Source organism: Heptranchias perlo, chromosome 35 (assembly GCF_035084215.1).
Source record: "Heptranchias perlo isolate sHepPer1 chromosome 35, sHepPer1.hap1, whole genome shotgun sequence".
In the NCBI taxonomy this organism is placed as follows: Eukaryota; Metazoa; Chordata; class Chondrichthyes; order Hexanchiformes; family Hexanchidae; genus Heptranchias; species Heptranchias perlo.
The window spans coordinates 25,953,227-25,967,553 of NC_090359.1; positions in this window are offsets into that span (position 1 = coordinate 25,953,227).

Below are 14,327 nucleotides of genomic sequence, written 5' to 3' on the forward strand. Positions count from 1 at the left end.
TTTTATACTGCGATATGAGTCCTCTATATTAAGTAGCACTTACACTCAATAATTCATGGACCAATATTGATATGCAAGTTGATGTGGCCTTTTGTACATAGCTCCGATTTGCTCAGTGTGTTCAGTGATCTCTTTGTTTGCCTGGATAACAGTCATGGCACTGTGTTAATAGGGGCCTAGGGTTTGCTGATCTAACCCAAGTACACAACCTTGGGGGTGACCCAGAGCACCCAGTCTCTAAACCTGAGGTACAGCCCATTCCATTTAAGTCCCATTCATTCCAGTTAAGTGGACGGTGTGCATGTCTTTGAAAACTTCCAACTAGAGTGCAGTCAGCCATCCATTATCAACATTTGATGCAACAAGCATGGTCTGGGAATGGTGGAGTTTCTTTTGGTATCTGCATACTGCTGATAACATTTAGAAAACAATTTAGTTTGTTGGATAATGGTGTTGCCTGCTGTAGTATGGAGCCATACAGACCAGAGGGTCCCAGACTGAATCTCTGGTCTGTGCTGAATTAGTGGTGAAGTTGGCTCCGGCGCCCCTAGGCTGGAAAACATGCCCATGTGCGGACATCAGATAAGAACGGGATCTGGCTCAGGTGTGATGTACCCGTGTGGGCAAATAGCCTAGCAATGCCCATTGTCTCCACATGAAGAATGGGCACTTGGGGTGAGCTGCTGATTGGCATCCAGTGACAGTGGAACTGTACGCTAGCAAAAATTGACTGCAGGAGATTAAACGAAAAAATAAAATTGGTGGGGTGGGGGAGGGAGGGAAGTGTTAAAACAGTTGTTTAAAGGAGGTAGTTCTGTGGCGATACATCAGCAAGCTGCAGTTGATGTTTTCGATCCGCACACGTGCAGCACACTGCTGAGCTGTGGGGAAAGAAACCATCCTGAAAAAAAAGAGGGAATAAATTGGCCACTGTCTCCAGGGTCTGGACTTGCACGTGGTCCACACATTTAGTTGTCAAGCATCTAATAGCAGTTCACCTGCCTGCCCACTTACGTCAGTGACAGGACCTAAAAAAAAATTACTATTTTTTTTCCTTTTTTTTAATTAATATAAAAATGGAGTTTTCTTTTAAGTGTGAGCATCTAATGGCGAATAGTGACATTCTCTTGGGAAATATTTCTTCAAAGTCCATACATACCCTGTGCCCAGTTACAGCAATATAAAGTGACAGTTTTTGCAGTAATATCTGGAGCCAGAGATTCTTTGAATTTGTGATCTAGGATGCTGAAACATAGAATCATAGAAGTTACAACATGGAAACAGGCCCTTCGGCCCAACATGTCCATGTCGCCCAGTTTATACCACTAAGCTAGTCCCAATTGCCTGCACTTGGCCCATATCCCTCGATACCCATCTTACCCATGTAACTGTCCAAATGCTTTTTAAAAGACAAAATTGTACCCGCCTCTACTACTGCCTCTGGCAGCTCGTTCCAGACACTCACCACCCTTTGAGTGAAAAAATTGCCCCTCTGGATCCTTTTGTATCTCTCCCCTCTCACCTTAAATCTGTGCCCCTCGTTATAGATCTGAATATGCTCTAGCTTAGCATGAAATGTTGGGCACTGATGAGTGGAATGCACAGAGCCACACTACTTTGCGAATGGGAGACTGCACTCTGGCTGCTGTGCTTTGTAAATGGGAGTACAGTGTTTTTGCTTTGTTGTGTTTGTGTGGGTCCATTGAGTGTGCCACAGCTTGTCTGTACAAAGCAGTCAACATGGTATGTTTGTACGTACAAATTAAATATTGAAACTTTAAATATACCTAGTCTTTTTCAGATGAAAATCTTAAGGGACAGAATATCAGTTTTGTGGGTTTTGAAACTGAAACCCAAGAAGCAGTAGTTAATAACCTGTATTCCAAAAAGTAATTGAGCTTCTGAGTATATTGCACAGGAGTGTGTGCACTAGGAAGAATTTGTTCCATACCAATATATACACATTAATTAGCTTTCCAATTCAAAATATTGCTACAATCAGTACAGAATTTGAACCTTGCAGACTATTTTTGCTAGAGCTTTTGGAGCATTGCCGTCCTGCAGTCTCCATTGATTCTACGATGTACCTTAGTGCTTTGACGTGTCGGCAACATAATTGACCAATGCTGCCAGCTATGGATGTGGCTTCCTCAGGAGATATGTAACCATCTGCTCAAATCTTTGGTTTGCAGAAGTACCTCCAACTTCCAACTGTTCCATGAAAGTTTCATTCACTGCTTGTGTCTCTGGCCCTCACTCTACTGCTGACACAACACTGATAGCCTTAATGAAGCCATCAGCATAGCTAGGATGGGAAATGGATGTGTTACGCTGGTGTAAAAAGATGTGCTCTTCTGAAGGCACATGAAGAATTATTGCTAGTGAGTCTCCTGCAGTGGTGTTCATAGGTAGTCTGGATTATTGTGATATTTAGCTGCAAACTTAGCATTCCCTTTAAGGAACAGGAGGAGGCCATTCAGCCCCTTGAGCCTGTTCCGCCATTCAATTAGATCATGGCTGATCTGTATCTTAACTCCGTCCACCCGCCTTGGTTCCATAACCCTTAATACCCTTGCCTAACAAAACTATCAATCTCAGTTTTGAAATTTTCAACTGACCCCGACGACCCCACTCCCCCCAAAGCCTCAACAGCTTTTTGGAGGAGAGGTACACCCTGGGGAGAAGTGGTCAAAATAGGCACAGCAATGTAATTGTAAATGCTGAGGTCACTCAGTTATCGTAATTACTTGCAAATTTTTGGCTCCAGATCAGAACTAATCGTGAAATCACTTTTTAATGGGCTAAAAAGATTATTTCGCATTTGTAAGAAAGTGTGATGGATCCATGTTAGATACATTTCTAATATATTCATAAACTGCAGACTTTTGAACACTAACACAAACCATATTATTGAGATTAGATATATAGGCTTGGTCATGCAAGGCTTAATCGTGGTCTTCCTTTATTATCCTCCAGGCAGAGAAAGGCCTACTTTATGACAGGGACCAAGCAGATGAAAGTACTTCAAGCTGGAAAAAAAATTATAAGTTTGCTTTGCACCACAGAACCGTCATTTCTTTTGATACTCCCCACCCCCGTGTAAGGCAAGTGGGGAAACTCCTTCCCTCCTTGTGTTCTTTACAAAGATGGGGTTTGGTGGGGCTTCCATAAAAAAGGACAAAGGGAAATGGTACCAGTGTCCTCAGAAACTTGTGTGTTGAATCCAACCTGTTGTAATCCAAATATTGGGAGAATGCCTCTCAGGGCTGCTGCTCCCCAAATTATGTAAATTATTATTGAATTTGACTGGGTATAGGACCTACTTAAAATATGATAAGAGTCAACATCATTGTTTTGATCAGATTTATTTGCGCGTGTATACGTCTCTACAACAACAACTTGCATTTATATAGCGCCTTTAACGTAGTAAAACGTTCCAAGGTGCTTCACAGGAGTGTTATTAAACAAGCCACAAGAGGAGATGTTAGGACAGGTGACCAAAAGCTAGGTCAGAGATAGGTTTAAGGGTTTTCTTAAAGAAGGCGAGGCGAAGAGGTTTAGGGAGGGAATTCCAGAGCTTAGGCCCAGACAGCTGAAGGCACGGCCGGCAATGGTGAAGTGATTAAAATCGGGGACTCACAAGAGGCCAGAATTGGAGGAGCGCAGAGATCTGGGGCTGGAGGAGGTTCCAGAGAAAAGGAGGGGGGCGAGGCCATGGAGAGATTTGAAAACAAGGATGAGAATTTTAAAATCGAGGCGTTGCTGGATTGGGAGTCAATGTAGGGCAGCAAGCACAAAGGTGATGGGAGAACGGGACTTGGTGCGAGTTAGGATACGGGGCAGCAGAGTTTTGGATGAGCTCGAGTTTACGGAGGGTGGAATAGTCGACTGTCGATTAAATGATTGTGTTGCAACAGATTGTGTTCACTTTGCCAGGCTTCGCACAGAAACAAATGAGAACTCTTTGACAAATGACAAGTTACAACTCTGTGTTAGAGAATGCCTGTGAGGTAGGTGCACACACAATGACCTTGAGGTAGTCCTTCTATGTAGCCAAGTGTTTTCTTGGGCTTTTGAAGTATATTTGGTCAATAGTAATTCACCTACCATTTGGGACAGAGTTAGATGAGACCTCATCGAATTAAAGATAATCTGAGAGCAAGTCATACCCTGTTGTCAACAGCAAGTAACCAATAAGGATTTGGAAAGCAGAGTTCCATTTTGAACAACGGCTCTTTGTAAGGCTTCAACCCAATCCAGGATCAGCTTTATTCCAAAAGGGAATGATTTTCACTGCTCACATTTCACAATGATAGTCCAAAACACCGTGCTCTCCTAGACCCATTACATCTTAAGTGGTTTCTCCAATTATCAGTAATGTGGTCACCTGTAATGTGCCCTAGCCTCCACTCTTGCTCCCCTAGTCATTTATATAGCTACTTCTTGGCAACATCGTCCAATAAACTGCACCAGCATTGCAACATCCCGGCTATCATTTTTTAAAATGTCTGAGCGATGCTATAATGCATTGTTAGTCACATGGTATATTCCTGCCATTATAAAGTGACATATCTTTCAATTTACTGTGAGCAAAGTCATAAGAGATTGTAATTCTAGACAGAGGAGAAATCAGCTAGAGTTCCTGCTCCTAATCGTTATCCAGTGGACCATCCTGGAGGGCCACCTGTGCAGACATCAGGTGACAGATCTACTTGTCTGTGATGATGAACTTTGGCAGCGAGAGGAGAATCAACATTCAGGCTCCTTGCATATGAAGAAAATTTTGGGGGGAAACAGGAATTGTGCTAAAGGACTGGGAAGGTGGCAAAATGTTACATTCTTCAAGAGGAAAGGGAGAAGCCAGGAAATTATAGCCAGTTATTCTTGGTTGTGGGTAATGTTCATAATATGAGATGAAACTACTTTGGAAAGTTTTGGGCTAATCCGGGATAGTCCACATAGGGCAGGTTGTGCTTGACCAATTTCATTGGACTTTGAGGAAATTGCGATGTAAAGAAAATTGGAATGCAGTGGATTTGGTACACATGGATTTTCAGAAGGCATTTAATAAGGTAAGAGGTTAATTAGGAAAATTAAGGCACATGGCAAACAGTAAAGAATGCAGATTAAATAAACAAGCTAAGGGGGTGGGGCAGATGCCGGGTAATGGGGAAAAAGAAAAGTGAACGGACATATATCCTAAAATGTAAGATTCTTAAGATTGGAGGAACAGAGTTCTAGGGGTAGTTACGTAGATTTTTAAAGATGGGAATGTAGGTAGTAAAGGCCATAAAAAGGCAATTGAGATGCTGGGTTTCATACATAGGGGCATTGAATATAAAAGACTAATTTTGATTTAAAAAGAACATTGGTTAGGCTACAGTTGGAGTATTGTGTTCAGTTCTGGATATCCCATTATAGAATGCATATCGGAGCCATGGAAAGAAAAATGGCATTAAGAGTAGATAGCTACAGTTGAACAAGTAACACTGGCAGATGAGCGAAGCGGCTGTTTCCTCTGCTGTTATTTCTATATTAGTGGATTTCCTGTTGTGTTGCTGATGGTGACTCGTGGATATGATGGATTAGAATATACATCTATCGAGCCTCGACAGCAAACATCATTCGCAGTTTTGGCATATGTCACTTCCCCTCATAAATATGTGTGTGTCTCTCTCTCACTTCTGTGAACCTCAACAACTGTGTATGTGTGTGTGTCTCTCTTCCCCTGCCCCAAGAGTTTTTTTGGCCCAGCTTTGTTTCTTCAACTTAGTAAAGCCTTGCCTTTGGATAGCACCTTTTCACAACCTCAGGATGTCACTCTCTGACCAAGCTTTTGGTCACTTGACCTAATATCTCCTTATGTGGCTTGGTGTCAAATTGTGTTTGATAACGCTCCTGTGAAGGCGCTATATAAACGCAAGTTATTGTCCCAAAGTGCTTCAGTCAATTAATTACTTTTGATGTGTAGTCACTTATGCAGGCAAAGTCCTGCAAATGACAAGGAAGTGAATGACCAGTTAATCTGTTTTGGGTGATGTTGGTTGAGGGATGAATGTTGGCTAGGACACCAGATGATCGAGAAAAAGGGATCTTTTACATTTACTCGAACCAACAAGATGGGGGTCTCTGTTTAATGTTTTGTCTGAAACATTTCTATGCCAATACAGCATTCTTATCAGGACTGTGGTAAAGTGCTTGCTTATGTTGTGTGCTCAAAACTATAGTGAAGTTTGAACCTACAGCTTGTTGCAGAGGTGACATTATACTACTAAGTCAAGCTGACATCCAAGCAAGTAGTGATGAGTTCAAAAATAAACTCAGGACAAAGTACCAAATCTAAATGTACTTCTATAGTGTCGTAGGCTGGGAAATGTGGTGGAGGCAGGACCAAGGGCTTGGAGTGGCTAAAAGAGTTAAATTGATTTTCTAACCCCAACTATCACTGACAACTTGGAGGGTGTTGGGTTTTTCAAGCCACAATTAGTGGCTAAAAGGGTTAAATTACGAGGAGAGGTTGCATAGACTAGACTTGTATTCCCTCGAGTGTAGAAGATTAAAGTGTGATCTAAATGGGGTGTTTAAGATGATCAAAAGACTTGTTAGACTAGATAGAGTGAAACTATTTCCTCTGGTGGGGTGGGGGGAGGGAAGAGAGATCCAGAACAAGGGGGCATAACCTCAAAATTAGAGCTAGTCAGAAAGCACTTTTTCACACAAAGGGTAATGGAAATCTGGAACTCTCCCCCAAAAAGCTGTTGAGGCTGGGGATCAATTGATTTCAAAACAAATTGTTAGGCAAGGGTATTAAGGGTTACGGAACTAAGGCGGTAGATGGAGTTAAGATACAGATTAGCCATGAATGGTGGAACATGCTCGAGGGGCTGAATGGCCTCTTCCTGTTCCTATGAGTGCAGCACATGTTGAGCTTAGAGTAAGTAGGAAGGTGGGGTCCAGGAGAGGGAACATTCTGTCAGTGTATAGGCCAGGCACCCATCTTGAACAAATGCCTAATGACACTTTTTGCCATTATGTCACCCTGCCTATTCCAATTGGTTAGGGTTTGTGACATGTCTTTGCTGATTGGTTACGCCATGTCATATCTTGCGTTTCATTGGTCAACAATCCTATCAATGAAAGATGACTGACCAATGGATGTTGAGAGAACTGACTTGACCAGTTGACATTCTCCAAAGACTTTTTACAGAGATAGATATGACTTCAAAATAAAATGGTACTTTATCCTTTTGAGTGAACATAAATAAATTCGACTATTATTATCAGTACCTCTGTTGGGAACCAACACAAAAATACAAATTAGTTCCCCTTTTGCCCCACAAGTTTCCAGCCACACCTATTTCTACCACATGAGGGCATCTGCACCTGGTTCTGCTTGGTCACTACAATAATACTTGAACATTTTTAATTTGTTTAAATTTAAATGATGCTGAACTTTTTTTTTTTAACAGTTGCAATTTCTGTACAGCAAAATAGCAAGAATTTGAAATCACTTACTTACCTCACACACAAAATGGATTTTTTAAAAAAAGTCACATGAAATTTTTTGACCGACTATAAAATTGTCGGTAATAATTTTGAAGTTTGAGGAAAATGTGAAGGAAATATTTTCAAATTAATTTTTTTTGTAAAACTAACGAAAAAAAACCGAGGAAAGTTAATGCTCCATGTGATCAAAACGTTAATTAATAAAGGTTGTTGATTTTTTTTTTTGAATAGCACCTTTGGGTTTTGCTGAACATTATTTTTAAAACCAACCGACTATGTTGGTGTTGGCTCGGCCGCCCGAGAGCCTCCGCGCGGGGCCCCGCCCCCTTTAACGGCCGTTGGTTTTCGGCGCCATTTTCAAACTGACCAGTAATTTTTTTTTTAAAAATTAAAATAATAATAAAAAAAAATACAGACTCGACATCTGGAGTTGGTCGAGTGAGGGAAAAAGTAACGAGGGTTATTTAAAAAAAATCTTAAAAAATAAAATTGAAGCGGTATGTCTTTTATTTTGTTGTTGTTGTGTTCCCATGGTGCCTGGCGCGGCTCTAACGGTTGGCTGTCGGTTTCGGCGCCATTTTCAAGCGGAGGGAGGAGGTGAGTGAGAGGATTTTTCACTGAATATTTTTTAATGATTTTTTTTTCTCTCCCTCTCTCTCCCTCCTTTCTTCTTCACCCCTCGTCGATCTTTTTTTTTCTCTCTCTCTCTCTCCCACCAACAACAAAAAAACAAACCCCACTCAGCGGCTACAAGTGTGTGTGGGGTAGTGGGGGGGGATATTTAAGCAAAATTAAAAAAACCTCTCTTCTCATTCTCTTCTCCCCACCCACCCCCTTTTCGAAAGCTTTTCCTCTTTATTTTCTACAGAAATCTTCTATATGTGCGAGAGTGTTTTAATTGCATTAGTTGGGGTTAATATAATGTGAAGGCGGGGTGGGGGGCGGTGGTGGTTGAGCTTTAATCTGGGCATTTCAGCATTGCATCGATTAAATTCAACCCCCCCCCCCCAAAAAAAAAGTTTTGGGAGGAAGTTTTTTCAAAAAAAAAATAAATTGGTAAAGGATTTATGTTTTTGGAAAAGTTTTTATTTTTAAAAAAAAATTAAAAACGTTTTGTTTTGGTGCGGTTCAGTTTTAATCTTCGCTTTTGAAAGCAAACCTCCAGCGATAGGCAGTGAATTCCTGCAGAATTCAATGTGTCCAGTAACTTTACTTCAACCGTAACTCAAATCGAAAGGCGACTATTTTAAACAAAAAAACATTTAGCAATGCTTTATTCTGCTGTCTGGCAGACTGCAGGGTGTGGCATTAATAATTAGATCATCTTAAATGTCCGAAATTTTGAAGCAGTATTCAATTAGTTTAAATCCAACCTTTACTTATATGTCACATTTAAACCAGTTCTGTACAAGAATGCCCAACTGTCAATAGAAAATATTTTACAATCGATATGTTAAATGTGCTGTAGAGGAGTTGCAATTCGATTGCTAATCTAAGTATTTATTATAAAAACAAAAAAAATGCTGGAAATACTCTGCAAGTCAGGCATGAATCTTGTCTGTTTTGAAGGCTTTAATGCTAAGTATAAGAGCTATACCCCCCAAAAAGTTTTTAATAAAATTGAACAGATTAAACAAAAATGTTTTTTTGGAGGGTGGATTTGATTTCACGTATTACAGCTGATTTTGAGAGATTTTTTGTGCCTAAATACCGTGGTCCAGATAAGAATTGGAGGGAAAAAAACTGCCAAAATTTTGAGTTGATCTTAATCATGTCTGAAACTTATTTTAATTGTATTTGAGCATAATTGAATGTATTTGCACTGAAGATGTTAAATTTAACGTTTTTAGTGACGACTATTTAATAGTTTTCTTTTCAAATAAATTTGTATGTATGCACATGCAAATTGAGTCATAAAGCACAATTAGGTAATCTGTTGTAGATAATTCAGAACATTCATTGGATGAACAAAAAATCTTGCTATGTTTTTACTTTTAATGCTGAAATAGTATTGCATTCCTTTGGATAAAATTGCACAATTTTGAAAATGTTAATGGAAAGGCTTGTACAAATGTCAATCGGAGAATAATGTAACTAAATGTTACAGCTACCTCGACAATGGTTAAACTACAGAAAGCAAATTAATTAGTGCTGCGTTATTGAAAGTTAAAATTTATGGGTCTGTAACCCTTTGAGAGCAGCACATCAATTGCGTTAATCACTTAAGTTTTGTTTGTTTGGATTAAGGGGTAACAAGGGAGCTGTAAATAATAGGAGGTGACGTTTTAACAGAATTGTGTTTAAAGTGTGTATCTGGTATTTTAAATGTTTTTATGTTCTAGGTTGCTCAGTTTTTGTATCTTTGTCTAATTTAGGGTTATGGCATTGTACTTAAGTTGATGTAGGCTGAGCAAGAAAAGTGACAACTAATTTCTCTACAGCAATTTACACTGTAAGGTGCAGTTATTAATGAATGTTATAGGGGAATGTTTGAGGGGTTTTTTAACCTGTAGTATTGAGTTGCACATCATTTGGTTGTCTCATCAAAACTGCATTGTTTACATTTCTTAAAGTAAATTGCATTTAATTAAATGAAGGATATGTTATCGAAAAAATATTTTAGAGGATGCAATTGGCAATTAAACACAGATTAAATGTGGCTTGGAGGCAGTAAGGATTAAATCGTGGACTTTGCACATGTAAAACACGTGCCGGATTGCCATGCTCCACACTCCAGCTTGAGCAGTACGGCCGGCAATGGCCCAAAATAGCTCGGATGCAGATGTGTGATGGATGTAATGTATTGGGGTATTTGCAATATACAGTGCCTATAATTGGTGATGCATATAACGTACTCGGGTATTTGTACTGTTCGGTGAATATTGTTCCTCCGAAATAATACTAACTCCTGAAAAAACAGGAGTTGGTAACTGTGCTCCAGTGCACCCTGGATAATGCTTTAATAAAAGCTTGACAACGACTATTGTGTTTATTAACCAACATATACTGTACTATATATTTGTGGAGATTAAGTGTTTCTGGTTCATCTCCTGATTTTGAAATTTCTGGATTTAAGTTAACCCGTTGAATGCTGAAATTCCTTTGGTTTGAAAAGATCTTTTGTTTAATCATTTGCTTTTAAATGAAATTGGAGAAATGGTAACATTTCTTAATTCACAGGCTTCTTTTTGTATATAGCGTATACTCACACATGAGGCAGGAAATTCCACTCTTCAAACTGGTGGTTGAGGGTGGACATCTTATACATGGGTCATAGCCTTAGTTGGAATGTGTTGGTTGGAGGTTGTCAAGTTTCCCAAAGCAGGGAATATGAATAAATTGCTGGAAATTGTTTGCCACCAACAGTTGGTGGCGTTTCTTTGGTTACAAAATTCAAATGTTGCAACTTAGTTGGTTGCTTGGAAGATCTGCGATCAAATGGTGGTGTGTGGATATGCTCAGTATGGGACTGGAGAGGGGAGACTCCACTGTAGGCTGTTTTCTCTCTTAGCAATGCATTCCAATTTTTTGTAAGTTTTTTTTGGAAAAGCAAGTTCTGTGAAAACTGGTTGCTTGCTGACTGCTGCACCAAAGATGGTTGACCCAAAAGCAGCATCCTACCAGTGCATTGCACTCCCCTCAGTACCCCGCTCAGCCTAGTCTCTACTTGTATCTTGATCTACAGGCAGCTGCCTGAAGATCTCTGAGAGGCAAGAAGGAAAGAAAGAGTGAAGCCACTTGTGACTTGAGCTGCCCGGCGGTATCACTTGTCTTATAACACGTGGAGACGGAGCTGGTGAATTGATAACGGCCAGTGTCGTGTGATGCCCAGGGGGGTGAGCCTACAAGTACCGCAATCTGGACCTGCTGCAAAGTAAGGAACGCCATAGTAGTACATAGCATGTTAAATATTAAAAACTTTTACTTTTATCCTTTGTGTACGGATTTAATGCCCACAATCTTGTATGTGACTTGTACGTTTTTGGGGGATAATTTTGGCTGGAATTTTGTGACACGTCTTACACATGGAATTGTAAAGAAAGATTGCGAGTGAAATAAGAAAAAATACTGGAAATACATAGTTTCAGCAGGCGAAGGGTCTCGACCTAAAATTTGAATGTTTGTTTTTTTAAAACTCTAAAGCTGCTATATATTTCCAATCATTTTGTTTTTATTCCAGAAATTGTAACTTTATTCAGTTGTTTTTGGCTTGATGCAAAAATGGTACACTGGCGCTTAAAGAGTTAATTACTAACTTCCCTGAAAATCATTCGCAATGTTAACCAATTAAACAGAGCTAGTCTGGTTCATGGCATTGTGTTTTTTTGTACCGTATTTGGCTCCATTTGGGCGTTTGTGGAGTAGGAAATCTGATATCCATCTATCCTGTATGAAGCTAGTTATTTGCAAATGGCCATAAGCGCACATTGCATGCTGATTTGCATTGAGGAATAATTACCCAGTTTACAAGGTCTTTTAATTTCAAGTCTCTAATGTGGATTAATTGAAACCAAATCATGAAAATCTATATGATGTATGTGTATAATATGGTCTACTCAGTTGCTTTAATTGTCGTAATCTTTATGCAGTTAAACAATCTGGACCGGTTCCAGTCTATTTTCATTTAAAAAAATTTCAAATCAAGCCGCACACTTCTAGTGTTTGGGTGACATCCAGACCTTTGCCATTCTTTTCTCAGTTAATAGATGCAGTGTGAAAATGGTCTACTGGTGCTCCCTCCAATTTACTCCCACCCTACTGTAGAGGTTCTTGGTGTGTGCTGAGATGGTGATCTGGGCAGAATGAGGCTGGAATCTGTGCCATCTGCCCACGCACATTTTATGTTGAGCTTGTACTGCTTTCTCTAAAGAGTGCAAAGAAAATGCTGTAAGGACTGCAAAAGTAAAACGCTTTCATCATTCTCAGTTGCCATCAATAAATTTATATTTTTAATCAAAGTGGTGCATGCTGCTGTCCCTATCAGTTGGGTATTTGACTGGTTTGGATCAGGGGACCAAACCTTGATAAAATGCCATGAGGTTTATGCATAGAAACGAGTTGTTTACATAGGAACAGATGGGAGAAAAATCTGAATTTTAGCTTTTTATGTAATTAAGATGGTTACATGATTAAGGATTATACAGTAAGCGAAAAGCACAGCAGTACAAATAAAACAAAAGTGTATAATCCAGAATTAATTACATTTTGATGTTCCTTTTAAGATGTAAGTATTGGGATAAAATCCTTGGTTGATTTTCAAAACCAAATCCTTCATTGGTCCCCTGTGGAATGGAATTGCTCAGTTTTTTTTTGAAGTGTGTTCTTCCTGTAAGTGCCGTTCTGTCTCCCACTCTGATTTTTTTTTAGTTTAATCACTAACCATGTTGACCATTATTCTTTCTCGCAAAGGCCTGTGCTTATTAATGTCAACCCGTCACCAGTTCTCCTATTCCGTTCTCACCTATAAGGGTAGAACTGGCTGTACTCCAGAAATTAACCTTTTTTTCCTGATTGTTTTATGTTTGCCATTTTATATCCAAATATTTCACCAATCACAGCTTTTCTTTTCCTGTCACCAAAGTTCCTCTCAGCTTTTCACTGTGCCCATGGGTGAGTCCTGGCAAACTAGATCCAATATTACAACTTTTAGAGAACTGGAAACTGGTAACACAGATCTTTCTAAATTAGATAAACACCACATATGCTTTGTTTATTGTATATCAAGTTTCCCATACCCAAGTTACATTGCTGGCTTTGTGGTGCTGCCTGTCCAAGAATGACAGTTACATTTTGTTAGCAGAAAGGAATCTATCTCCCACTATCTCTGCTAACTAAAGCTTAAAAATTAAGTTTAAATTTTCTCGACATACATTGCAATTTCATTGAACTACCTCACACTGCAGTTATGCTGCAGCTGGTCTGAAGCCAACAAGTTATTATCTCTTGATTGCCTAGTTTGTCTAATTTTGATTCACAGACTTAACACCTAAATTGTACTGTACAGTTTACAAAGTTGGAACAGCTTTGCGTCAATTCAAGTTGTGTAGTATAAGTGACTCATGGACAAAATTGTTACAATATCTGTGCCTCCAAATTCGACTCTTGCAATGCTGTCCTGGTTGGCCATCAACCCTCCTTAAACTTAAGCTCATCCAAAACTGCTACTCATCACTCCTCATAGTTTTCAGTTTTATCACTGCTCTCTTAATGTGAAGGGGTGATTATAGCTCTAAGAATGATCTTGTGTACATCCCATCAAAGACTGTTTCCAAGAACTATGGACATTATGGATGGTAGTTTTAGCCAGCACACAGTGATCCAACAGTGTGGTACTTTCTGCCTTCTGAGGTGACAAAAAAAAGTCTGAGGGACATGCCCTAATAAGTGACTTACTGCAATTCAGGGTTAATTAATGAACCTGAACTATGCTAACCCATAAATAATATAGAGTATAGATTTCCAGTTTCAGTTTTTAACCTGCTTATGACAATTGTAAACATAAGTGTTGGGAAAAGCCTGAACTAAACAATGCTGTCCTAATTTCTGGATGACCGTATCGGCCACCCAAAGGGAAAACGGTGTTTTAATTGTTGATAACATTTTATTTGTGTGCAGCCACAGAAATAGTGTGCTAATAAATAAATCTATACTGTATTAAAATTGGCATGTAGGTTCTGCAGTCGCTCATACTGATAGGTAAACATCTCCAAGGATTTCCAATATTAAAATGTCAATAGCTATCACATTTTCCGATTCTGCCTGCAGGTGGCACTTTATTAGGATTTCCCATTTTAATCTGAGCAATGAGATATTATGGGTCC